At 37.2% G+C, this 25,890-nt stretch overlaps 1 long non-coding RNA gene across 1 annotated transcript in view; it reads left to right on the top strand.

Annotated features, from left to right (window-relative positions):
• Positions 1–25,890, top strand: part of LOC105476606 (uncharacterized) — a 48,373-nt gene that overhangs the window by 13,388 nt on the left and 9,095 nt on the right. The window contains exon 4 of the long non-coding RNA XR_011606550.1: positions 25,784–25,858. This is a non-coding gene — a long non-coding RNA (uncharacterized lncRNA). The remainder of the gene's footprint in view (positions 1–25,783; positions 25,859–25,890) is intronic.

Genomic DNA, 25,890 nt, shown 5'->3' with positions numbered 1-25,890 from the left:
TACATAGTACCCCAAAGCTCCAGATTTCAATTTTAAAAAATCGGTTGTTATACCAAAAACAGAAAGATTTCAAACTGACTGAACCAACAACAAAGAATGCCAACACAGACATGAAAAAGATGTTAGAATTATCTAGCAAAGATTTTAAAGTAGTCATCATAAAAGATGCATTACAAGCAAATACAGATACACTTGAAATAAGTGAAAAAAATCAAAGTCTCAGCCAAAAAAAAGGAAATATAAAAAATAACCAAATGATAATTTTAGTACTAAAAATATAATACCTAAAAAGAAAAAATACCAGTGGACGTGCCCAGCAGCAGAATGGAGGAAAGAACTAGTGAACTGGAAGATGGAACAACAGAAATAATCTCATCTGAACAATAGAAAATAGACTGGGAAAAAAAAAACACACACACACACCACAACACAGCCTCAGGTACCTATGGGAGTATAACAAAATATCTAATATTTATTTTATCAGAGCTCTGAAATGAGAAGAGAAACAGTTGGGGTTGAAAAGTACTCAAAGAAATGGTGTCTAAAATTTCTCGAATGTGGCAAAAGATATTAATCTGCAGAGTCAAAAAACTAAGCAAATCCAAACAGGATAAACCTAAATAAATTTACATCAAAACATATCATGTCAAACTTCAGAAAACTAAAGACAAAGAAAAAAATAATCTTAAAAACAATGGTTAAAGAGAAATACACCTTACTTATCTGGGGGGAAAACATTCAAGTGACAACCTATCCTATTTCTCATTAGAAATCACAGAGGCCAGAAAGTAGTAGTGTGACATTTTTCAAGTGCTGAAAGTAAAGGACTGTCAACCCAGAATCCTATATCCAGTGAAAATATCCTTCAGAAATGACAGAAAAATAAAGCCATTCTCATGTGAAGGGAAACTAAGAAATTTTGTCACCAACAGGCCTCACCTAAAAAGAATGGCTAAAAGAAATTTTCTGAAAAGGAAGGAAAATAGTAAAAGAAAGAAGATAAGGAAGATCAAGATGAGAAAAGAGCAATAGAAAGAGTAAATATATGAATAAATACATTTTCCTTCTCCTCTTGAATTTTCTCTGTGATTGATGGTTGAAGTGAAAATTATAACAGTGTTTGATGTGGTTATAAATGTATATGGAGAAACATTTAGGGGGAGTAAAGGAGTGTAAATCAGGAACAGCTTTTTATACTTCACTGAAACTGGTGAAATTGTGATACCAATAGACTGTGATAAGTTATGTATGCATAAGGTAATACCCAGAGTAATCATGAAAAAGTTATTCAAAGAGCATCTCTTAAATACCATGGTAGATTTTCAAGTAGCCTATAGGAAAGCAGGAAAAATTAAACAGAGAAACAAAAACTAGACAGAACAAACAGAAAACAAAATTAAAATGTCAGCTGTAAGCCCTAACCAGTCAATAATTACATTAAATTTAAATAGTCTAAATATACCAATTAAAAAACATAAACAGTGCATTATAAAATATGATTCAACTATATGCTGACTATGGGAAATTCACCTCAAATATAATGGTCTACACGGGTTGAATGAAAAAAAAATGAAAAAAGGTTTATGCAAACAAAAAGTAGGAATGGCTATGTTAATATCAGACAGAGCAGGCTTCAGCACAAAGAAAATGACTGGAGATATAGAGGGACATTATATAATGATTAAAGGGTCAACTCACCATGAATACATAACAATCCTGCAACAACAGAGCTACAAAATGTGTGAAGAAAAATGGATAGACTTGAAAAAAGAAAAAGAGAAGTCTATAATTATACTCCTTCAACTGATAGAATAGAATGGTTACACGAAAATCACTAACATGAATGAATTCAACAATACCATCAACGAACAGTACACAATGGTCAAGTATTTTTCCCCACCAACAGAGGTCCAATTGCTGCGGCACCATTTGCTGAAAAGACTATCTTTCCTCCATTGAATTACTCTTTTACTTTTGTCAAAAATTCGGTTTAGCAATTGTGTGGATCTATTCCTGCATTCAACTGATCTATATGTCTACCCCCCTGCCAATGCCACAGTCTGATCACTGTCACTATACAATATGTCTTGAAATTAAGTAGACAGATTCCTCACATTTTATTTTTCTTTTTCAATCTTGTTTCAGATATTCTAGTTTATTTTTGCCTTTCATATATGTAAATTTATAATAATGTCTATATAGGCAAAAATGTTGCTTTGATCTTGGTAGGAATTATACTGAACCTGTAATCAACTCCAGGAGATTTGACATCTTTACTATGTTGAGTCTTCCAATTGATGAAAATGGCATGTATCTCCATTTATTTAGATTTTACTTTATTTCTTTTATAAGTATTTTGTGGTGTTAAGCATGTAAACCCTGTAAATGTTCTCTTAGATTTACACCCAAATAAAATTTTTTGAGAGATTTTAAATAGTATTGTATATTTAATATCAGAGTTTGTGTGTTCTCTGATAGTATACAGGAATAAAGTTGATTTTTCTGTCTTACATATTTGGTTACTGATAGTATATAGGAATAAAGTTGATTTTTCTGTCTTATATATTTTGTTACCTTGTGGAACTCACTTATTATTTGTGGGATACTTTCATAGATTCCTTAACATTTTCTACATAAACCATGTCATGTAGAAGACGAACCATTTTACTTCTTGCTTTCTTATCTATATGATTTTATTCTCTATATTCTTTCTTGTGCTGGCTATAACTTCTTAGCATTGTTAAGAGTGATGAGAGTGGACATCCTTTCCTTGTTCTAAGACTTAGGGGGAAAGCATTTAGTCTTTATCCATTAAGTATAATTTTAGTTTCAAGTTTTTTTCTAAACGTACTTTATCAAGTTGAGGTAAATCCGTCTATTCCAGAGTTTTTATTATTTAACAACATGTGCATACGAGAATTTTTTCAAAGTAGTGATAATATTTATTTTTGTGTTTAATATATACTTTTACCTTCAGATTATTTCAGCAAATATTTACAGAACACCTGTTCTTAAGAGCTCTTTTTTTCTTCTGAATGTTTTTTTTTCTTGTCTGTAAACCACCCATTCTTTTGTAAATAGGGTATCTTCTCTTTAATTTTTTTATTTTTTATTTTTATTTTTTTTAGTTTTCTAATACTGGCATTTTATTTCCTTTGAGTTCCTTTTTTCTTATCTGTGTTTGTGCTTTTAAAAAATGTGTTAGACTTCAGTGTCTGATGATCCTTGGTTGTCTGTTGGTATTTAAGGATGAGACACTAAAAAGTAGATTGGTGATAGATGCTGGTGTGGATATAGAGAAAAGGGAACTTTATATACTTTTGGTGAGAAGGTAAATTACCACAGACATTGTGAAAATTGATATTGAGATTTTTCAAATAACTAAAAATTGAACTACCGTATGAGTTGGCAATACCACCACTGGGTATTTATTCCAGAGGAAAGAAAATCAGTATATCAAAGGAATATCTGCACCTCTATGTTTGTTGCAGCATGATTCACAATAACAAAGCTTTGAAATCAACCTAAGTGTCCATTAATGAATGAATACATCAATGAAATATGGTATATATACCCAATAAAATACTATTCAGTCATAAAAAAGAATGAAAACCTGTCATTTGCAGCAACATGAATGGAACTGAAGGTCCTTATGTTAAGTGAAATAGACAAGGCACAGAAAGACAAATATCACTTGTTCTCACTCCTATATGGGAGCTAAAAAAGTTGGTCTTGGGGAGGCAGACAGAATGTTAGTTACCAGAGGCTGGAAAGGGAGTGTGTGTTGTGGAGATAAAGAGAGTTTGGCCAATGGGTACAAAGATACAGTTAGATATAAGGAATAAGTTCTAATGTTCAATAACAGAGTAGGGCGACTATAGTTAACAATATTTCGTATATTTCAAAATAGAATAGAGAACTTGAAATGTTCCTGACAAGTGAAATGATAAATGCTCAAGATGATGAATATCTTAAATACCCTGATATGATCATTACATGTTCTGTGAATGTAACAAACATCACATGCACCCCATAAGTATGTACAAATATGCATCCATTTTTTTAAAAGTAGATCAGAAGCACTATGCTCACTGTCAGGGCTAATCAGAATTGTTAATAAACAAAACTAAAAGGAAAGTTTCAGAAATGAAAATAAGCATAAGTAAAGGTAGATTTGAAAATGTTTTTAAAAGAGTTATTGTTTCCAGTGATTCTCCTCTTTACAGGATTTTATATTTTCACCCATTGCGTGTGATTGTCCTGCTTATTTGTGTTCACTACCCTCTGCCCCTGTGACTTTCAGCATGTGACATACCTTTGTGACATTTGCCATATCTGAACAGATTAACTGTGTTTGTGTTATTTGACTATGGCTGTCTTCCTTCTAACCTTGCCTTTTTAAGATTATGGATTCTTCTTTACTCTGGGTCCTGAAATGAGAAAATACATTGGGGACTGGGTGCGGTGGCTCACGCCTGTAATCCCAGCACTTTGGGAGGCCGAGGCGAGCAGATAACCTGAGGTCAGGAGTTGATGACCAACCTGGCCAACGTGGTAAAATCCCATCTCTACTAAAAATACAAAAATTAGCTGGGCGCAGTGGTGGGCGCCTATAATCCCAGCTACTTGGGAGGCTGAGGCAAGAGAATCGCTTGAGCCTGGGAGGCAGAGGTTGCAGTGAGCCAAGATCATGCCACTGCACTCCAGCCTGGGCAACAGAGTGAGATTCTGTCACAAAACAAAAACAGAAACAAAAAACGTGGGTCCCAACCAAGACCAGCCCAGCCCAGTAATGACCAACAGAGTCAGGTCAACCACAGGCTTCATTACAAAGTGAGTAAGCAAGAAAGAAGTTCCTTTTTCTGTGAGTTACAAGTATCTTAGAGTTATTTGTTACAACAGGAAAAGTTGCCTAATAAACAAATAATCTAACCCGGGGTTATTTTTCTTCTCTTTCTACGCACTGATCTTGAGCAACCTTATGCATACTCTTGCCTCTAGAACACTGAGGACTCCAAGTACGTATTTCAAACTTCTACCTTTCTTCTGAGCTTTAGATGTTTATTTCCATCTTCTAACCCTAACTCAAAAGTCATTCCATCTCAGGAAGATTTCTAAATCTTCCCCTCTGCACTTGAGCAAAGTTACATGCTCTATGTTCTTCAATATCACTGTTGCATACCTTTATTTATAATGTTCACCTCATTGTGATGAAACTGTTGATCTATGAATCCTTTTTATGACTGGACCAGGATCTAGTTAAGAACAGGGACCTTATGGTCTCCAGATTGTGATACAGCTTGGGCCCTACAGTCATGTTCTTTCAGTATTTGCTGAAATAATACAAAGGTAAAAATACATAGAGAATTTAATTTTTTATTTTTATTTTTTGCTTATAAACAACAGATTTTTATTTTTCATAGTCCTAGAGCTGGGAAGTCCAAGATCAAAATGCGAACAAATTTAGCATCTGGTGAGGGCCTATTCACTGGTTCATGGACAGCCATCTTTTCATTGTGTCCTCAACTGGCTAAAGGGCCACAAATAAATATTATCAGAGTTTTGGAAAAAATTCCCACTTATACTCTTTGGAAATGTACTAAATGTGCTATAAGAAAAAAAATGTAGCCAAAAGTAAGAAAAGGTTGGGCATGGTGGCTAATGCCTGTGATCCTAGCACTTTGGGAGGCCAAGGAAGGCAGATCACCTGAGGTAAGGAGTTTGAGACAAGCCTGGCCAACATGGCAAAACCTCATCTTTACTAAAAGTACAAAAATTAGCCAGGCTTCATGTAATCCCAGCTACTCGGGAGGCTGAGGCAGGAGAATCACTTGAACCCAGGAGGCAGAGGTTGCAGTGAGCTGAGATCACACCACTGCACTCCAACTTGGGTGACAGAGCGAGATTGTCTCAACAATAAATAAGCAAATAAATAAAGTCTGGGTGCAGTGGCTCACACCTGCAATCCCAGCACTTTGGAGACTGAGGCAGGTAGATCACCTGAAGGCAGGAGTTCAAGACCAGCCTGACTAACATGGTGAAACCTCATATCTCCTAAAACTACAAAAATTAGCCTGACATGGAGGCGGGCACCTGCAATCCCAGCTACTCGGGAGGCTGAGGCAGGAGAATTGCTTGAACGGAGGAGGCGGAGGTTGCAGTGAGCCGAGATCATGCCATTGCACTCCAGCCTGGGCAATAGAGTGAGTCTCTGCCTCAAAAAACAAACGAACAAAAAAGTAAGAAAAAACAACTATAATTTTAAGATATGACATTTATTTTCTACTTAGGTAAAAGCAGATAATTGAATTATAAGAAGTACAGCTCTAACTGTTCAACACCAATTTCTAAAATTCTATTCATTTTCCACATATTGTTTTAAATCCCCAATTTTACATTAACTCCATAGAATCTATTTTTTGAAGAAGACATGGAAAGAAAGGGGGAAAAAAGAGAAAGGAGCCTCTTGTTGACAATATGTTTACAAGACTATGTTAGGTAGTTTACTTTTATTTTATTTTCTTTAGAACTCTTCATAATATATCTGTAGAAACAGACTAGTTTTAGCGCAGTTAAATCACTCATTCTGGGCTACTCATCTAATCATTAGTAGAGCCAAATTTGAACCTGTGTCTCCCGATTTCACATCCAGCACTCTTTTGGTGATTTACTCTGCCATCTCTTTGAGTCCTTATTCATGTGTGTACCAAGAGGTCATCATCAATACATAGACACACATATGAGAGGAAGGAAGACAGAATGCTGTGTTTTTTAAAACTAACCATCCCCATTCCGGAGAGAAATCATCAGGGACCCACGGAGAATATTGTGGCGGCTTCTTCAATGAACTGCTTGTTGATGTGATGCTTCCTAATGTTTTCAGCAATCACTCCATGGTTTATCACCCTGATGTGAAGATGGGTTTGAGTGTTTGAAGTGTGAGAGAAGTTTCTCACGCAGACAGAGTGAACTAATTTTCAGTCATTAATAACGTGTCTATTTCTATTTTCTTTCTGGCATCTCCAGGACTACATTAAAGGCTCACTGACCTGTTACATTTAATTTGAGAAAAACACTAATCCACTTTTGAAATCATGGAAACCAGAAACATTAGAAAGAACAGAACTCTATTTTCAGCCCTGGAACTGAAAATAGTGGTTATGGTTTGAAATGCTTTACAATAGGAACATGATAGGATTGTTATTAGAATAGAAATGTCTCCTGAGTTTTGAAATACGGGTTGTTTTTATTTACTCTTAAAGCAATGACATGCTGACATATTTTAAAATTAAGTTTTAATATTTTAAACACATTTTAAAAATATGTAATTCAGGTATTGCATTTTGTTTCTCACACGTGTCTTTTGGTTATGAGCTTTCCAAAAGGGAGTGCAAAAGAAGGTGAAAAGGGAAGGGAACCACTTGGCCCAGTGCTGCCGTGGCTGCTTTAGCTTCATCCATCAGGATCTGTGTTTTTGTACCTAGCAGTTCACTTCTTCTTAAAGGTATCGTTATCCTGTGCTTATCCATTTCCATTTATTGGAAATAATGTTTGTTTAAAGGGAATATTAAAATTTGTTACTGGGTGCATTGACTTAATTTGATATTTATTGAATATCCACTATCTGCCTATTGCTGTTATTAAAAAGAAAGATAAGGTTTTTGCTTTTGTATAGCTTACATTCATGTGTGTGTGTGTGTGTGTGTGTGTTTGTGTGTGTGTGAGAGAGAGACCAGTGCCGTTAGTGGCATGAAATATGAAAAAAGAGGTGGAGACCAAGTAGGGGCTGAGAACAAAAATGGTTTTAGACAGGGTCATCAAAGAAAGATGAAATTACATTTGAGCTGAGTTCTGAGTTGTAAGAAAAATTACAGAAGGGCAAGGAGCAGGTGCTGGAAGCAGAGGGAACACCAGATGCCTTTAGAATATTTGAGCAAAAGAATGAAAACCAGCATTGCTAGGATAGACAAAACAGGGGAAGAAGGGCTCAAAATGAGGTCAACCATTTAGAGGAATGCAGTCACAGTGAGGATTTTGCATTTTATTCTAATTCCAATGGGAAATTATTGAAGAGTTTTAACCATGGGAATAATGTGATCTGATAAAAATGAAGAGTTAATGTCTAAAAATATGGAGGATTTAAACTTTGTGTTTTAGCATCATTTTAAAGGTAAATTATGAAGAAGGCAGCACAACAATTTTGCACATCTTTTCCGCTTGCCCTTTTCCCTCTAGAAAACCCATGATTTGACTTCATGTTTTTGTTATGGCAAAAATCAAGCTTGCGTGGAGCCCCTCTGGCCTGATGGTTTTCCCACATATGTCAGTTGAGTCTGATGCCAGGTGGAAATTGAAATAAACACAGAATATTAGTTCAATCATTGGAGCATTTTCTATCTTACTAGGAGGAGGTGAACATCAAGTGAATTTGATGAATTGTGAAGTTATTCACTAACCGGCAGCTGTGGCTAGAATGGAAACTAAGACATAGACCAAAAAGGTGACAGTTCTTTGAGTGGGAGTTGCTGGAAACACAGCACATGAACTTCCCCTGCAGCCTGTGTTCCTTGGCAATAACATGTGCTCTCGGGCGTGCTGGCAGAGACCATGTGGCCATCTGTCCTAGAGCAACGGGTTTCCGTGGTTTACTGTCATTCAGTTAAAACTGTTCACAGATTAAAAAAAAAGATGAAATGTTTCTGTATTCCTCACCTCTTCTTCTAAAGAAAGAATGATGTCTGGCAAACCTATGGACAGAATACAGGGTACCATCCTTTGGAGATTGCCTGGAAGCAGCAGTCTGGAAAGTTAAGTGCAGATTCTAAGTGCGGAACATCCGACGTGTAGTTGCTACATTTCTGTGGTTATTCAGCAAACGGTTGGGCTACTGATAATGTCTATTGAGGATATTTGCATATCTATCTTATCTGAAAGTAATTTTCTGGTTAGTGTTGTATAACACTGGGAGACAGAGAAATGTTATCAGTCTAAGTATGCTATATTAAAAGTTTAAATCTAAGGGACGAGCCTTTCCTTTTTAGTCTCTGTGTATGATTTTGGAAATTCTGATACCTTAACAGTACAAGGTTCTACATATTTTAGCCAATATTCTTCCTCCTAAGATGGGTAGGAGGCAGGTGTGCTTACTAAATCCTTTCTGCAGTTATAGAACTTAATGTTTAGACAGATTTTTCTGAGAGTCTCACTAGAAGGCATTGGATGAGTTGTTTATAAAAAAACTAACTTTACTTCAACAAAGTGTCTTTTAATACCTACTGATATGGTTTGGCTCTGTGTTTCTACCCAAATCTCATAGCTCCCATAATTCCCAGGTATTGTGGGAAGGACCTGGTAGGAGATGATTAAATTATGGGGCAGGTCTTTCCTGTGCTGTTCTCATGATAGTGAATGGGTCTCACGAGATCTGATGGTTTAAAAAATAGGAGTTGCCCTGCCCAAGCTCTGTTTTTTTGCTTGCTGCCAAGTCACATAAGCTGTGACTTGCTCCCCCTTGCCTTCTGCCATGATTGTGAGGCCTCCCCAGCCATGTGGAAATGTAAGTTCAATAAACTTCTTTCTTTAGTAAGTTACCTACTCTTGGGTATGTCTTTGTCAGGAACATGAAAATTGACTAGTACAGTAAGTTGGTAACGGGAGTGTGGACCGGCTGAAAAGATACCTGAAAATATGGAAGTGACTTTGGAACTGGGTAACAGGCAGGAGTTGGAACAATTTGGAGGGCTCAGAAGAAGAAAGGAGAATGTGGGAAAGTTTGGAAATTCCTAGAGACTTGTTGAATGGCTTTGACCAAAATGCTGATAATGATATGGACTATGTAATCCAGGCTCAGGTGGTCTCAGATGGAGATGAGGAACTTGTTGGGAACTGGAGCAAAGGTGACTCTTGTTATGTTTTAGCAAAGAGACTGGTGGCATTTTGCCCCTGCCCTAGAGATTTGTAGAACTTTGAACTTGAGAGAGATGATTTAGGGTGTCTGGTGGGAGAAATTTCTAAGCAGTAAAGCATTTAAGAGGTAAGTTGGGTGCTGTTAAAGACATTCAGTTTCAAAAAGGAAACAGAACATAATAACTTGGAAAATTTGCAACCTGGCAATGCAATAGGAAAGAAAATCCCATTTTCTGAGGAGAAATTTAAGCTTGACCACAGAAATTTGCATGAGGAGGAGCCTAATGTTAATCCCCAGTACAATGGGGAAAACGTCTCCAAGGCATTTGGGGGCTCTTCATGGCAGTCCCTCCCATCACAGGCCTGGAGGTCTAGGAGGAAAAAGTGGTTTCATGCATGGGGTCCTGGATCCCTGTGCTGTGTGCAGCCTAGGCACTTGGTGCCCGGTGTCCCAGCCACTCCAGTCATGGTTGAAAGTGGCCAACATAGAGCTTGGGCCAAGGGTTCAGAGAGTGCAAGCCTTAAGCCTTGGCAGCTTCCATGTCATGTTGAGACTGCCAGTGCATGGAAGTCAAGATTTGGGGTTTGGGATTTCAGAGGAAGTATGGATTTCAGAGGAAGTATGGAAACACCTGGATGTCCAGGCAGAAGTTTGCCGCAGGGGCAGGGCTTTCATGGAGAACCCCTGCTTGGGCAGTGCAGAAGGGAAATGTGGAGTGGGCACCCCCACACAGACTCCTACTGGGGTACTGCCTAGTAGAGCTGTGACGAGAGGGCCACCATTCTCCAGACTCCAGAATGGTGGATCCACCGGCAGCTTGCACTGTGCACCTGGAAATGCTGCAGAAAATACCAGCCCATGAAGGCAGATGGAAAGGAGGCTGTGCCCTGCAAAGCCACAGGGGTGGATCTGCCCAAGACTATGGGAACCTACCCATTGCATCAGCATGACCTGGATGTGAGACATGGAGTCAAAGAAGATCATTTTGGATCTGTAAAATGTGACTGCCCTGCTGGATTTTGGACTTAAATGGGGCCTGTAGCCCCTCCACTTTGGCCAATTTCTCCCATTTCGAATGGCTGTACGTACCCAATGCCTGTACTCTCATTGTATCTAGGAAGTAACTTGCTTTTGATTTTACAGGCTCATGGGTGGAAGGGACCTGCCGTGTCTCAGATGAGACTTTGGACTATGGACTTTTGAGTTAATGCTGAAATGAGCTGAAACTTTGGGGGACTGTTGGGAAGGCATGATTGATTTTGAAATGTGAAGATATGAGATATGGGAGGGGCCAGAGGCTGAATGATATGGTTTGGCTCTGTGTCCCCACCCAAATCTCACCCTGTAGCTCCCATAATTACCGGGTGTTATGGGAGGGACCCAGTGGGGAATTATGGGGTAGGTCTTTCCTGTGCTGTTCTCGTGATAGTGAATGGGTCTCATGAGCTCTGATGGCTTTAAAAATAGGAGTTGCCCTGCCCAAGCTCTCTTTTTTTGCCTGCTGCCATCCACATAAGATGTGACTTGCTCCCCTTTGCCTTCTACCATGATTGTGAGGCTGCCCCAGCCATGTGGAACCATAAGTCCAATAAACCTCTTTTTTTTTTTGTAAATTGCCTAGTCTCAGGTATGTCTTTAACAGCATGAAAACAGACTAACAATACACCTACCTACTGTATATGCAAACCTGCTATGTGAAGCTTCTGTCCTTTCTCTCATGGAGCATATATTCTTCCTGGAACAATATGGTATATAATTAAGTTTGATAAAATTTAAACTGAAAAATGCATATTGGGGGATAATCTAACAAGTGTCTAGAACATTTATATAAGAAGGAGAATACTATATTATGAATCTAGACTTTGTGTTGTGGAGCTAATGACAAATTTTAAATAGAAACATAATCCATTTGTGTTTTAGAAAGATCAATTTGGCAATGTGTGTAAAATATATATACAGTCATCCCTCTATATCAGCAAGGAATTTGTTCCAGAACCTCCCCTTCCAACCCAAAATCTGTAGATGTTTAAGTCCCTTATATAAAAGTACGCAAGTATGCACATAATCCCATATATTTTAAATCATATCTAGATTGCCTTTTAAATCATGTCTAGATTGCCTTTGGGGTTTTTTTTTTTTTTTTTGACAGAGTCTCAGTCTGTTGGCCAGACTGGAGTGTAGTGGTGCAATCTTGGCTCGGTGCAATCTTGGCTCACTACAATCTCCACCTCCCAGGCTCAAGCGATTCTCTTGCCTCAGCCTTCCAAGTAGCTGGGATTACAGGGATGAACCACCACACCCAGCTAATTTTTGTATTTTTAAGAGAGATGAGGTTTCAGCATGTTGGCTAGGCTGGTCCTGAACTCCTACTCTCAAATGATCCACCTGCCTCGGTCTCCCAAAGTGCTGGGAATACAATTGTGAGCCACCGTGCCCAGCCTACATTGCTTAATACCTAATGCCATTTAAAATGCTGTGTAAATAATTTTTATATTATATTATTTTTAATTTGTGTTTTTGTTGAATTATTGTTTTTTAATCATTTTTTTCCTGGATATTTTCAATCTGCAGTTGGTTGAATCTGCCATGCAGAACCTGCCATGCAGACAGGGAGAAGATGACTGTATTGGAAGAGGCTGATAATGGATGTAGAGAAACAAAACTACTTGATAAATTCAACCAAGTCAGATAAATTCAGGTCTACTTCCTGGGTCTCAAAAATCTCAGCCAATTGCTTAATACACCATTGTGTGTTTTCCATGTGTTTCATTTACACTTCCACATTACAACTATGTGTATTGGTACTGAATGAGAAATGACTGCTGGAGTCAAATGATCCCAGGAGAATTCCATTAATGGTACTAGGATAGCTGAGTAGCTATCTGTAGAAATAAAATAAGATCTTAACCTCACAACTTATACCACAAAATTTACAGATTGATCATAGATTTAAGGTAAAAAACTGAAATCAAGTCTTTAGAAGGTACTATGGAAGAATTGCATGTAGATAAATATATAGGAATATTTTATATATGTAAGATAAATTTGCATATAAACTATATATGTAAAAATTTGTATATGAAAAATAAAGCCCCAATCCATAAGGAAAAAGATTGATAACCTCTACTAGATCAGCAGCAGCGGCAGCAGCACCATCATGATCTACATGTAAAACCCACAGTAGGAAAAATGCAAAAGACAAATGACAGATGAAGAGAACGTACTTGGAAAAACTGATATTTTTAACATTGCTCTTTTAATAAAAAATTCCAATAACCCAGTAGGAAAACAGTGAGCAAAAGACATAAAAGGATGTTTCACAGAAAAAAAAAATGGCTCAAATATATGAGAAGATGCTCAACTTCACTCATAATAAGAGAAATATAAACCAAACTATACAAAGATACCGATTTCACACAGTGGTTTGGCATGCATACTGCTGTGGGCAAGGGGTTGAGGGAGCAGGCACTCTCAGATGTTTTGGATAAGAATGTAAGTTGCTGTAATCTGTGTGGCGGTGGGGTGGGGTGTGTTAAAAGGAAAACTTTAGCTGAATTAAATTTAAAGGAGTTTAATTGAACAATGACCGATTTGTGAATCGGGCAGCCCCCAGGATCACAGCAGATTCAGGGAGACTCCAGGGATACCTCATGGTCAGAACAAATTTATAGACGATAAAAGGGAAGTGAGGTACAGAAATAAGTGGATTGGTTACAGCTCAGCATTGGCCTTATTTGAAGAGTTTGAACACTCAGTAGTATATGAGTGGTTGAAGTATGGCTGCTGGGCTTGGCCAAGACTTAACTATTTTTATAGGTGCACACTCCTAAGTTAGGTTTTCTACCATGCCTACCTATTAAGTTAGGTTGCAGTTCGTCCACAAGGACTCAATATAGAAGTACAGAGTCCTTCTCAGGCCATATTTAGTTTGCTTTAATGGAGCAATTTGAAAACAGCTATTAAAATAGACAGAAAATAACAAAATCCCCTTTGAGTGGGCAATTCTACCTCTAAGAAATTATCTTGGCCAGGCACAGTGACTCACACCTGTAATCCTGGCACTTTGGGAGGCCAAAGTGGGTGGATCACCCGAGGTCAGGAGTTTGAGACCAGCCTGACCAACATTGGTGAAACCCCATCTCTACTAAAAATACAAAAATTAGCCAGGCATGATGGTGCATGCCTGTAATCCCAGCTACTCAGAAGGCTGAGGCAGGAAAATCACTTGAATCCAGGAGGCAGAGGTTGCAGTGAGCCGAGATCACGGCACTGCACACCAGCCTGGGCAACAGAGCAAGACTCTGTCTCAAAAAATAAAATAAAAAAATATATTTTAAATATATACTTTGCCTATATAAACTTTTATACGTGTGTGTGTTTATTATACAGGGCATTTTTTTTGAAGTAGCAAAATTTTAGAAACAATCTAAATATCCATTATCCATTAATGGGAAGTGATTAAATTATAGAATGTCCTACAATGGAGCACTATGCAACAATATATAAAGGAATGAGCCAAGGTTCTCATGGTGTGATATGGAAAGGCTCCCATATTAATGGTTTAAAAAGTCCAAATGGGTGCACTGGTACCCTAATATTTGTGTAATATGAGATAAAAAAGTAAATGTATATATACCCATATATATTCAGAGTTAATTACATATGCATGAAATACCTCTGTAGGAATGTAAACTATAGTGATAAAATTTGTCGACCCAGAGTGGGGAAACTGGGAATCTAGAGTTTAGGATTGGGAGAGATCATTTCTACGTTCTACTCTTCCTTTTATACCTTTTTCGTTTTGTACCATGTGAATGTATAATCTACAAAAAAAAATAATATTAAAGAGAAGAACAGAACCAACCATCAGAAGTCAAAAATAATCCACAATAAAGGACTATATAGACTCTAAGACATTAATTTTTCCCCATCTAGTTTCTTATTTAATGTTTGTCTGCGATCATTTCTTTTCACAAATGAAGAAACTGCATTGTAAAGATAAGTAACTTTTCCAAAATGACGTAGCTAGGAAGTCGACCTTAGATCTGGCTTCATATCTCATTCATTTAGTCCTGTTTGCATTTCAATTTCCAATGCTTTGCTTGTTTCAACACTTTTTTTATTTTAACATAACAGACATAGCGAAAATGTATTGGTGCCCACTTCTCTGCTGCGCAGAACTTTCTGTTGTTTTTTTCTCTTTTAGAGTTTTAGGAAGCTTAGGAGTAAGGATGAGTTCAAAAATGCCTTGAAACACAAGGACAAGAGACAAAGTCTGAGTGCACAGTTAGTGGCCTCAAAGTTAGACTTCAGACTGACACTCAGAAATAGGTATAACGGGCAACTCTACCTTATAGAAACTTGAAGAACGTGATAAATCATTCATCCTTGTTTGAGAGGTCACTTTATTACAGGCTGCATGAGTGGCAGGAGGAAGGAAAATACTTAGAAGGGTACCAGGAGAATGGTTTTGTCTGTGTACCCTGTGGATATCATGTTTATTAAGTCCTATCTTACTTTCGAGGACAAAATTGTGCCCAGTAATTAGGTGTCTCTTACTTGTCAGTCCTAAGAGATCCGCTGACAGATAGGGTGCCAATTATATTGACAGATCCTGCTCCCTGAATTCCACAGTGGTGTGGCTTAGCTTTGCCCTCTCCCACCTGCTAAGAGCAGATCATTAAAGTAGGTAGAGAAACACCATCAGGAAAGGAACACAGCCAACAAGGTGGAGGGGCCAAGTTTTCTTTTAATCATAACTCTCCCTCCAACTGAGCAAGTTCCAAGGATGAGAGTCATGTAAAACAAGAAGTCTCAGAAGCACAAAAGTGTGAGAACACAGAAGGAAAGAATCCATGCGGTCTCACTGAAATGAGATGGGCTGTGAGGCAAGCCTTCATGGCTTGGTTTTGTTGTTATTTGATTTAAAAAAGAAATCAAATGGTTTTTCTAGCAGGGTTAATTAAAGTCTGGATTTGAGTATAAAGATTGCTGAAGGATCTGATGCTGGTGTTGTCCTTCATAATTAGAGGCACTTGTGATATTAACGTGGCTAAACAACTGTGACAAAATTAAAATGGCCAGAAGAGACTATTTGTTCAATACCAAGATATTAAATTTAGAGTTAATATTCAGTGGTAGTGAGGAACAAATGGGCAGTTTACCTGTTAGTGGGTGTTAACTTAGTGCAGTTCTTCCAAAGAGTTTTAACAATGTTTCAGATATGGTTAAAATGTTCATACATGTTCAATCAACATTCCACATGAAATTATTTCTCTTAAAGAAATATTTGAACACATATGGAAAGGTGTGTGTATAAGGATGTTCATAGCAGTGCTGTTATAATAGTCAAAAGCTGTGAGCCTTCTAAATGTTTAGGGAAAAGATTGGATAAATATTCAGTCTTTATAATGTCAATCTGTATTTATCAATATGGGGAGATGTTCATGTGTTATCTGAGAAAGATAGTTTACAAAACCACATTTGTAGTGTGATTATGGTTTTTGCACATTTAGACATCATACATGCATAGTGTAAAATATACAATAACATGTGCCCAGCAATTCTCTTTGTGTGATAGGCCTAATAATGCCTTTCTTTTTTTGTACTTTTTGTTTGTATTTTCTATTTTTTCCACTACAAACATGAATTACTTGTGAGATGAAAAAAAGAAAAAATATCTACTAAGGGATCTACCATCCAAAGCATTTTATCTAAATTTTAAGTTGAAATGATAATAAAAATAATATGTGCTCTAATAAGTAAAACTAGTGTACTAGTATTCAGTATACAGCAGATTTGGAGAGTGACAACCAGTTTGGTTTACCTATAACATAATTTGCAAGTAGATGAGTAGTGGATCCTAAGCTAAGAAGCCTGCACTCTGTTCAATAGTCTTTCAACAAGTTGAGGAAACTGTACCATTTGAATAGGGTGATGACCTGATTAATTGTGCCATAAGACAATTCATATGGTGATATCTCATAAGATGAACTGGAGGAAGAAGACATCTCTTTTAAAATATCTTGACTGATCAACAGAAATTTGTCAGAGGCAAATTACTCATTTCCATCCATGTTTATAACACTACTATCTTTTGTTCATCAAGTTAATATACATTCAGAGTTATATTGATGAGAGACATGCTTGTGGAGGGAAAGCAAAGAAGGTCGCATTTAAACCTCAGCAAGGCTCTATTTTTGTCTCATGTAGCTTTCTCATCACAGAAGTAGTACTAGGCCCAAAGAAGTTATTCATATACTGGTTAAGCACTTATTCTCTAGAATTAGAATGTTTGGTTCTAAAGTCATTTTACCACTTAATAGATGTGTGACTTGGAACAAGTTACTTATACTTTCTGTGCCTTAATTTACTTACCTATTAAATAGGAAATTTACAGAGTCTGCTCCACAGGGCAGCTGTCAAGAGTAAATTAAATAATACCAATAAAGTGTTTAGAACAGTAGCTGGCTCATAGCCTTCAATAAATATTTGAGGATATTACGTTTTCTCCTTTTGAAAAAAGAAAAATAAGACTCAGTATTTTGTCTGGACTTGAATTTGTTGTAGTTTGCAAATCTGCAAGGAGAGAACCAGACCCAGTGGTCTGCATTTTGTTTGTTTATTCCTTGCTTGCTTCTTTTTGCTAGAAAGAGAATCTATTTGGTATGTCGAGTAGAAATAAATTAACCCAAAGCTAGGGAATTCATTTCAAAGCTTAAATGAAAAAATTTAATTCTTACAGAACACATTTTTTACTTTAAGTGCACAAACACAATTTCTAACAACAAAACTGTTTATAAATTTAAGTGGTTAAATTATTTTATTTATAAAGTTTTCTTCCCGCTATCAGGCAATATAGCGAAAGAATCATATAACTGAGCTTAGAGAGTTTGTGTAGTTCAATCTTATAGGACTTGTCCCACCTTATTCTTTGTATATGATACTGATGTGGACACTGAAATATAAATAGTGCATAAACAGTTTTCTCTCCCCTTTAGTTTATGGTTAGTAACACACTTCGAATTCCATGTCTCACGATTAGTTAAATTACAGTGTATTCATGTATTTAAAGTCAAAGACTTTTAAGTCCACGGTTTCTCATTTATACATACCATTTACAAAATGTGAATCCTAAACTTCATGGTATTTTAGGACATGCCCACGTTTGAAGTTCTATGACAATAAATATGTGGCTGGGAGTCAATATTCCTGGATGGGTACATAGGATGAAATGGTTAGTGGTTTGGTTTCAACTTGTGTGGGCATGTAATTTAATATTTCAAATGATTTTAGAGTTCATTTATCCAATTAATATCTAATGGATAGCTACTAAGTGTCAGACACTCTTCAAACTACAGGATTAAAGCTCCATCAGACAAGGGACCTCATTTTATGGAGCTTACATTCCACTTTACAAGACAGAATATTTGAGAGTGGTAAATAAACAAGGTTTTCAGGCAGTACTAAGTTCTGAGAAGAGAAGAAAATGAGATACGGTGGCAACCAGTAACTCTGGAGACTGTGTTAGATCAAATCATCAGGGAAATTCTCACTAAGAGCTTGACATTTGAGCTGTACCTGATCCCAGAGACCTCTCTCCAGGTCCTTTGTCAAGACATTCAATGATCACTTTGGAGGGTTTTTTGTTGTTGTTGTTTATTTTAAATAGACCTTGTATTTTAGAATAGTTTCTGATTTACAGAAAAAAATTGTGAAGATAATAGAGTTCCCTTACACCTCACCAGTTTCTGATATTGTTAATGTCTTACATTAATATGGTATGTCACAATTAATGACCCGATATTGACACATTATTGATTAAATCCCTTCATTCCTTTTAAACTTATCTCCCTTTTCTGTTTCAGGTTAAACTTCTGTCCTTTGTCTGTTTCAGGATTCCATCCAGAATACCAAATTACATTCGGTTGTCATGTCTCCTAGAGACCTCTTGGTTTTGCCAGTTTCTCAGACTTTCCTTGTTTTTAATGACCTTGACAATTTTATAGAGTACTGATCAGGTATTTTGTTGAATGGCCCTCAATTAGGATTTGTTTGATGATTTTTTAAATGATTAGACTGGGGTTATGTGTTTTGGGGATGAAGGTCACAGAGGTAAAGTGCCCTTTACAGTGCATCATTATCAAGGGTACATATGAGCAACATTAGCTGTCACTGTTGATGTTCCCTTGATTACCTGACTGAGTTAGTGTTTGTCAGGTTTCTCTGCTGTAAAGTATATACATAAACTGGTCATTGGAGAAAATGAATGAGAGGAGAAGGCAGAGGAGTCTAGAGTTAAGAACCTAGAAAGTTTGCTTGGTAATAACAGCGGTGCTCAAAGGCAATTCATTTGCTGTCAATAGGTGGAGAAATTTAGAGGAAAAAGAAATGAGGCAATTTCCTTCTGTAGCCCCAGCATATTAAGATATTCTCTAATATTTCATGTAAAATTTTGCATTTTACAGTTAGAGTTTTATTTTACAAGCAATTATGGTATAATAAAGGAATCCATTTTTTATCTGGATAAGCAAATGTCTCAGCATGTTTTGTTGAATTTTTTCACTGATCTGTATTGTCACCCTTTTCATATATCAAGCTTGCTTATATGTGTGAGTCTGGTTCTAAGCTCCCTATTCTTCTTCATTAGTCTACTTCTGTATAACTGTCGTGATTCCACATTGTCTTAATTATTAGTCTTATAATAATTTGATATTTGATTAAACCTAATCTTCTGACTTGTTGTTTTTCAAAATTTCCAGGATTCATGTCATGATAGTGTCATGACCATTCTTGGCTTATGGGTGGTCAAATTACATGGCAAACCTTATGGGTAATTTATTCTGAATTGCATTGAATTTATAGATTAATCTAAATGATATTGAGTTAGTGTAACTATGAACTGAGTTACATTTGAAATTCTTTGCGTTAATTCGGGAGCGTTTGCTCATTTATTCATTCACCACCAACATGGCATATGGTAAGAACACAGGATGGTGCAGCTGAGCTTGGGTGAAAGAAAAAGATCATTGAAGGACAGAACACCAAGGAATTATACTGCTGCACTTGCACTGAAGATTATCTATGTTTTATTTGAAGTCATAAAGAATTATGATTGGGGCAGGGCTGACAGGGTTAGAGAAAGTGAAAACAAGCCACTAGCTAAAATCTTTAAGGAATCCTGAAAAAATCCAGGGATGTATATATGACTTGAAAAATAAATGAGTGTGTGTAGAATAATGTAATGATTTGAGATTCAAATTTGAGAGACTTTTATGACGAAGAGGGACACCATGGTTTGGAAGAAGTTTTGACAGTTGTTCAAACAAACCTTAAACTCATGTGAGGGCAGACCTGTGGTTACTTGGAGGAGTTCGTGGTCATTGTTTTTGCACCTGAACTCCAGGTGAAGTCAGGCAATCTTGTTTATAATTTCTTGTGCTGGTATGTTTTTAAAAAATATATAGTTCACTTTTTCCTTGAGAACATAGCTCTTCAGGCTTGGCTTTGTAGGGAGGATTTTCGGTTCTTACTTTACTTTGACCAGTCTCAAGGCCTTTTCTCTTGACACGGTTGGCAACTAGAACCCAAGTCCCTTTGTTCCTGAGTCTGCTCTGCTTTCATCCCTATTCCAGCAGAATTATCAATTTCCTGTTTATAATGTGGTTCTCAATATCATCTTTATTTGACTTCTGAGATATGCTTTCTTTCCTTTAGGCCTTATTCCTCAAATATGTATTTAAAAAGATGTCTTATATATTTTTCCAGCCTTTTAAGCTGCTTTGAATTAGTTAGTCATGGTGCTAAAAATAGGAGTTCCTTTCACTTGATTTTTCTCCTTCAAAATAAACAAGGAAAATGTTTATGTGAAGACCAAAACTTACCATATAATATTATAAAATAAATTGAAACTGTAGCAACACATATAATCACAGCAATATTTTTGGACTTCTGTAAAAATAGCCCATTTTTCTACCACACTTTACACATCAACATATGTTGTTCAAATATTTGAAATGATGCAGTGATTTCATTTCTACTTTGTGAAACACATATTGCAAATTGCCCAATCATATACAGGCATTTATGCAGGTAGTTATTTTCTCAAGCAATAGACTAGCATATGCATGTGTACAAAAGCATAGACATTTAAATATTTGAACAAATTCACATTGTATTTTAATAAAATAGAAGTGATTTTTTTCTCTTTTTCACGCTATATGATGGCCATTAAATATCAATTGAACACAATTTGTAAAATTCTGTCATCACATATTTGAATCAAACTTCATTCATAGATTGGCCCAAAAGAGTATCCCATAGGTGAAGGCAAAGAAGGCCCAGATACCAGTCCATGTGTGGGCCCCCTACTCCCTCCCACTTTTTGGAGACATTTCTAGTAATTTTCTAAGACTCACTGCTGAGCCTTCGACTGTTAGTACAGCAGGACCTTCCAGGCAAAGTATGTGAGCATAAGCTCTTTCTCCAATCCTCCACCCACCTGTGGACTCAACTAGATGCCTGGAGAAGCCCTGGAAATCAGGCAACCATGTCACTTCCTGGAGGGTAGCCTCACCAGCCCATCATTCTCTCTGCAGGTACCTAATTTCTTTCTCCAGAGAAAGCACCAACAGAAACGTGCTGAAACAGTGATTTAGAGAGAGTAAAACAGTTCTACAGACAAGCACCCCACACTAAAACATTTTCCCACATGCCTTATGGTGCGGATGAGGAAGGAGTCCATAGCTGTGCTATGCAAACATCCTCCCTCCTGCTCCATCTCTCTAGTCTGCACTTTTGAGAGTAAATACCAATGAGCAACTTAACCATGGTCACTTATTCTTTTCATGAAAGTGATTCCAGTAAGATTCTCAAGGGATGAAAAACTTTAGAAGAGACACAGTAACCCTCCTGTTTACCTATTCTTAGGAGGGAACATTTACCTCCACTGTCCACTGTTGCTGTAAGAACTTGGGGAGAATAAAGCCCAGTTCCCTTAGCTTGCTGGAGGTTCACAAGTGTGAAGGCGGAGCCCCAGAGGCCCCATGTGATCAGGTGCTGAGCCAAGTGCACTTGATGAAGGATGGTGGGAAAAGTGCCATATAAATCTGTGACGTTTTCTTTTTCTTATAGTCCAAATGCCAAAACATGGCAAGAGAGAGGCCATTTTCACTGATTTCTGGCCCATTCAGAAATACTAGAAATCTCCCAAGAAGTAGTTTTAGGGAAATTTACAGTTCAATTTTGCTGACCCAGTAGGTTTAGATGAGAATTGCACTGTATTATTGGTTTGTGGAATTTTTCTTTGTTTGGGGGGACAGAGGACTGACTGTGAAGGAGGCTCTGAAAACCCATCAAAATCTGTTCACAATGATGTATCAATGTGAAAATGTCCTGGAAACAAAGGCATTTGGGGGAAATCCTTCTCATTTTAAAATTTTTTATTTTTATGTTTCCTGGACTACTCCTGTCTGAGACTGAAAAGCAAATAGAGAAACATAGTGATTTAAGCACAATAGCAGTAGATACAAATCAATTCTTATCCAGTTTTACTTCATTATGAGTGGGATCTTTGGAGCTATTAATTCACTATTCACAACCTCATATGAACAAAGAATGATAGAAACATGCATTTCATTATCTACTTTCTGCTTTGGGATTAAAGAAGTCTCTGCAGTGGTCTTATTACAGAATCACCCATCAGGCCTCTGAGGAAATGACAGACAGCACAATATGGCTGACCTGGGGGCTTGTTATCTTATACTCTATGAAACAGGAAGAGGTGGGGGAAGATATGAGGGGTTCAGGAAGCCCATCCTCCATATTCCAGAAGACTTAAGAGTTACAATCAGTTTCATCACCCCTTCTGCCCCCTCTGATAACCCCATTTTGTATTTTTCATGTGAGGCCTCGGCAAGAATGGCAGCCTGTCTAAGAAACTGACTAGCTGTCTTGGAGACACGGGCTGAGTTCTCCTGAAGCACATTGCCAAAATCTTGTTGATGTAGAAACAAATTTGAAGGGTAAACTGCAAAAGGGAGAAAGAATGGGAGAAGGGGAGAAAGAGGGAATAGTAAATGGGCAGGGAGGGGTATCTATTTATTGTCTAATGGGCAGTTAATTCAGATTTCTTTGTTAAAGCCCAAGGACACAATGCTATCAACTCAAATTAATAGACTGAACCCAAAGCAACAGGGACAACAGCAAAAGACGCAGACAACAGAGTGAACATCCCTCCATTTCAACTGAAGCTCAGCCAATTAGTGAAATCAGTCTCCCTCAGCTCTGTGCTTCGTTTTGAGCATTTGACACATTCTCATGTTTGAATGAAAAACAACAACAACAAAAAACCATGCAAACAATAAATGCAGGCATTGTTTTGGTTTCCTAGGGCTGCCATGACAAAGTACTGCAACATGAGTGACTTAAACAATAGTAATTTATTAGATCACATTCTGGGGGCTCAAAGTCCAAGATGAATGCGTTGACAGGTTCCTTTTGAGGGTGGTGAGGAAAATCTGTTCCGTGCCTCTCCCCTAGCTTCTTATGGTTTGCTGGCACTCTTTATCACTCTTTGGCTATCGATCTATCACCTGTCTCTGCTTTCATCCTCACGTGGAATTCTTCCTATGGGCCTGTGTCTGTGTTCACATTTCTCCTATTATAAGGGCTTGGTCATGTTGGACTGGCAGCCATTCTAACCTCTTTTTAACTATATCATCTGCAAAGACTCTATTTCCAAGTAAAGTCACATTCACAGGTACTGGTGTTTAGGACTTTAACGTTTTTAATTTCGGGAAGTTTACAATTCATTCCACACCAGGTATGAATGTAATAAGTAATTTAAATATAGCCTTTAACCTTGGATAGTGAAACATAGATGGATTTGGGCAGCACTGCTGGCTCTCTAACTGACATTAGGTTAAGGTTTTCATTCCAAGGTCTAGGCTCAACAATAATGTAAATATAACTAGTTTTCAAATACTCCTCATCTCCACCATCCCATAAGCTTTCAGGAAGCTACCAGGCTTCATCCCCAATCCTTCAGTTATACTTCACCTTCCCAGACTACTAATCGCATCATTTACTGTTGATTGAGTGCTAACCAGGTGCCTAGCCATGAGCTTCATGTTTCACACTTACGTAACATGTTATAATCATTACATGAGGTAGAAACAGTTCTTATCTCCATTTTGCCAAATGGAAAACCTGGCTGACAGGTTAGGTGACTTTCTTGGCCTCATGGCTAGTATGAGACTGAATTCAGACTTAAGCTGTGTTTGTCAGAATCCAAAACCTGTGCTCATAATTACTGTGCTAATATTACGGTGCTAATGTTTCCCTCCTACGACATTTTAAAAATTGTGTTAAAAACTCATAAAATTACCATCTTAATCATTTTAAGTATACAGTACAGGAGTGTTAAACTATATGTGCATTGTTGCACAACAGATCTCCAGAAATTTTTCCCCTTGCAAAACTGAACTACAGATATTGAACAACTGTCTATAGACATTGAACAACTACTAATTGACCCCATTTCCCCACATCCCCTGGTGACCACATTCTATTACTGTTACTGTGAGTCTGACTACTTTAGATACCTGATATAGGTGTAATCATACAGTATTTGTCTTTTTACTTGTTTGTTGTTATTGTTTTATTTGTTTGTTTTGTTTTTGTTTTTTTACAGTCTCTCTCTGTCACCCAGGCCAGGCTGGAGTGCGGTGGCACGATCTCAGCTCACTGCAACCTCTGCCTCTCTGGTTTAAGAAATTCTTCTGCCTCAGTCTCCTGAGAAGCTGGGATTACAGGTGTGTGCCACCTGGCTCATTTTTGTATTTTTAGTAGAGATGGGGTTTCACCATGTTGGCCAGGCTAATCTCAAACACCTGACCTCAGGTGATCTGCCTGCCTCAGCCTCCCAAAGTACTGGGATTACATGGCATGAACCACGGTGTCTGGCCCAGTATTTGTCTTTTTGCGATTGGCTTAATTCACTTGGTCTAGTGTCCTCAAGGTTCACCTATGTTGCAGTGTAGGACAGGATCTCCTACCTTTTTAAGACAGAATGGTGTCCCTCCACTTGTGTGTATCGCATTTTCTTGGTCTCATCCATTGGTATTGTATTGGTTTGTATTCCTTCCATCTCTTGGTTATTGGGAATAATGCTGAAATAAGCATGAATGTGCAAATGTCAAAAATAAATATTGCCTTTTTTTTAAAGAAAAAAATAAAGTCATAAACTTGCATTTGAATTTAGAAAACCAAATTTGAATGTAGTTCTTGTGTCATAATTGAAGGAGGTCCTAGACATATTGAAAATGACTATCTTGTTTGCATTTTGAACATGTGGAACATAATATAATATGTACCTAGTTCTGAGGATACCTATAAAGAGTGCCCCAGGTGGAAGTGTTAATAGGTATCATGGAATATAATTTGATAACTGAAATATCTCTTGCACATAAAGCAGCATTACAACTTTTGCTAAAAATAAATAACTTTTAAAAATATGTTAAATAACTTGTGCTCTTTTTCTACTTTTATAAAATCAACTTTGGTTCTGCCGTTTCCTTTTCACCACTGCTTTCCTGACTTTCACTTTAACTGCTTTATACCTGAGATTTTTGCCTGAGATATAAATGGGCATATTCCCTATAAAAAGTTCTAGTCGGGAACAAAGTAAACATTTCTCATTGAGCATAATTTGGTGAGGAAACAGATGAGTGTACTTTTGGCATGATGTACAATTACAAACAGCTCTCTGATTTTGAAAATTATCCTTTGATTTCACCCATATTTATTACACGTTAAATATCTTAGGAATTGAATCACCATCACATGATTAAATTGTCTCTATATTTTAATTCTCAGAATTCCAGTGGGAGTAACACCCAACTCCTTTGTATGTAAAGAGGAATTGAAGAAGGGATTGGAGGTCTTAAAGAGGTAATACAAATGGATTCAGAACTCTAAAACAC

The sequence above is a fragment of the Macaca nemestrina genome, chromosome 8 (genome assembly GCF_043159975.1).
Source record: "Macaca nemestrina isolate mMacNem1 chromosome 8, mMacNem.hap1, whole genome shotgun sequence".
In the NCBI taxonomy this organism is placed as follows: Eukaryota; Metazoa; Chordata; class Mammalia; order Primates; family Cercopithecidae; genus Macaca; species Macaca nemestrina.
This window is presented reverse-complemented; position numbering and strand designations above follow the sequence as displayed.